Source organism: Salvelinus sp. IW2-2015, unplaced genomic scaffold (genome assembly GCF_002910315.2).
Source record: "Salvelinus sp. IW2-2015 unplaced genomic scaffold, ASM291031v2 Un_scaffold3983, whole genome shotgun sequence".
NCBI classification, from domain to species: domain Eukaryota; kingdom Metazoa; phylum Chordata; class Actinopteri; order Salmoniformes; family Salmonidae; genus Salvelinus; species Salvelinus sp. IW2-2015.
The window spans coordinates 6,283-9,394 of NW_019945256.1; positions in this window are offsets into that span (position 1 = coordinate 6,283).

Below are 3,112 nucleotides of genomic sequence, written 5' to 3' on the forward strand. Positions count from 1 at the left end.
GTAACTACGGTATTATGAAAAACGAAAACTGACTGGAGTATTCGGAAACTCACTGGTATATTATTGGGGACTACTATGAATTTATTTAGAATACTAGGATATCTTGGATGCTGTAATAAGGGACTACTGGTAAATATAGACTTAGAATAGCACTCTAACAGGTATTTACCCGGATAGACAGTTAATTATAAATTGGGGACACATTAAGCGGGGGCGCGTTAATTAAAAGTAGATATTAATTATTGGTACTGGGAACTACTGGACTAAATTATTGGGATCGGGGGAAACATTAACTGAGGTCATAATTATTTGTCCTTGTAATAGAGGGACTACGGTAATGTTATTGGAACTACTGAACGATAAGACCAATGGGAGGCTATATTATACAATCAGGGTAAATATTTATGTGCGAACTATTGTGGTATTATCTGGGAAGCCTACACTTGGGTATATTTTATTGGAAACTACTGACAAAAAAGGTATTATTAGGTCACTACTTGTTGGTATTAATTGATTTACTAAATCTTATTACTTGCGAGACTACTCGTATCATCTAGATTCGATAGTAAGGACACGTTAAATTATTAAGGACTACTGGGTAATATTGGGAGACGGTTTCTAACCTACTCCGGTTATTATTGGGGAAACTACTAGAGGTATGATTATGGAACTTACTGGTATTATAGGACTATTCTCGTATATTATTGGACTATCGGTATAGGACTCTTTTTATTATTGGACTACTTGCGTATTATTAGGACTACTATGTATTATTGGGACTACTGTTATTTTAGGGACTAACTGGACATTTAATGAACTACTGGTAAGGTATTATTGGACTACTGGTATTATTGGGACTACTGTATTATGCCTGGTAGCTACGGTTTTTGGCACTGGTATTATTAGGACTACTAATGGGATGATTATTAGGACTACTGTATTATTGGACTTACTGGTATAATACTATGTAAGGACTACTGTTATTGGTCTTGCTATTATTGGACTACTGGATTATTGGGACTTACTGGTTATTATTAGACGATATGGTATTATTAGCGACTTACTAGTATTATTGGGAACCCCCGGCCTAAACACCACACCCGACTCACTAAGGACCTATATATTAGGAAAACTACTTCGGTATTATTTGTGACTACTGACTAGACTACTGGGATTATTTAAAATAATTAATAATTATGTGGAAAAAAGAAGCAAAGAACTACTGTATATTAAAAAAATAAAGAAAAAAAAAATAAAAAAATAACAAATATAGAAAAAATCATTAAGGCAAAAAAGAAAAACAAGTCTACCTAAAAAGATAGGTTGGTATTAAATTGAGATAACTGGGTGGTAATTGGAAAAAACTAAAAATGGTATTTATGGACTACTGGTATTATGGGACTACGGGTAATTATTGGGCTAACTGGAATATTATGTATTGGGACTACTGGTATTATTGGGACTACTGGTATTATTAGCACTAATGGGATTACTGGGTCTACAGGGATTATTATATCTACCAATCAGACTATCCAGAGAGCCAGTTCCACCATGTACATAGAGCACAGACAACTTGGACTATACTACCAGGTTCAAGTCCACAGGACAGATCCCAAAATACACATAGACCAATGATGACATTCCCTTCCATCAGTTCCTGGAGGAGACGTGTGAGGAAACGTGAGGAGAATGTGAAATGTTTTTTGCACTTGGAAAAAGAGAGTGAGAGAAAGATGGAGAGGGAGAGAAATAGGGACAGGGAGAGAAATAGAGAGAGGGAGAGGACGGGAGAGAAAGAGAGAGAGAGGGAGAGAAAGAGAGAGAGGGAGAGAAAGAAAGAGAGAGAGAGGGAGAGAAAGAGAGAGAGGGAGAGAAAGAAAGAGAGGAAGAGAGAGAGGGAGAGAAAGACGGAGAGAAAGAGGGAAATAAAGAGTGAGAGAAGGAGAGGGAGGGAAAGAGAGACAGGGAGAGAAAGAGAGAGAGAAGGAAGAAAATAATCCCATAAAGAATACCTGGCTGCTATTTACATTTACTGGAGTCAACACAGCTGAGCATGAAGGAGTTGAGCAGGCTGCGAGTAACTACTGTCCAAACACCAACTAACATACAACTATAGCTCTCTTTTTTTTACAGAGCCACTGAAATGAAAAATGTAATATGCAGTTTGCTTTCCTTATTAGGTTTTGCTAGTGATGTGACAAAGTTATTCTTACCAAGCCACTAGGTTTGGTATCTACCACTTCCAGGATGTAAACTGGGAGGACAGGGTGCACACGCTATATTTATGTTTTTTTCTTAACATCTTTACATTTTTTTAAAATTTAACATGAACAAGCGCCCGAACAGTGAACAGTGTCCTCTTACAGTATTAACTCTTGGGGTGAGTTACAGAGTTAATACTTTAACCCACCCCAAGAGTTAATACTGTAAACCACCCCAAGAGTTAATACTGTAAACCACCCCAAGAGTTAATACTGTAACTCACTCAATAGTTAATATTATAGAGAAGAGAGAGAAGAAGCTCCACCCATCCATGGGCAGGAAGTTAGGCGTCAGAGGGAAGATGAAGCTCCACCCATCCATGGGCAGGCAGTTAGGCGTCAGAGAGAAGATGAAGCTCCACCCATCCATGGGCAGGAAGTTAGGCGTCCCAGAGAGAAGATGAAGCTCCAACCCATCCATGGGCAGGAGTTTAGGCATCAGAGAGAGATTAGAAGCTCCACCATCCATGGGCAGGAAGTTAGGCATCCAGAGAGAAGATGAAGGCTCCACCCATTCCATGGGCAGGCAGTTAGGCAATCAGAGAGAAGATGAAGCTCCCACCCATCCATGGGCAGGAAGTTAGGCATCAGAGAGAAAGATGAAGCTCACCCATCCATGGGCAAGGAAGTTAGGCATCAGAGGGAAGATGAAGCTCCACCCATCCATGGGCAGGAAGTTAGGCATCAGAGAGAAGATGAAGCTCCACCCATCCATGGGCAGAAGTTAGGCATCAGAGAGAAGATGAAGCTCCACCCATCCATGGGCAGGCAGTTAGGCATCAGAGAGAAGATGAAGCTCCCACCATCCATGGGCAGGAAGTTAGGCATCAAAGAAAGATGAAAAGCTCCAC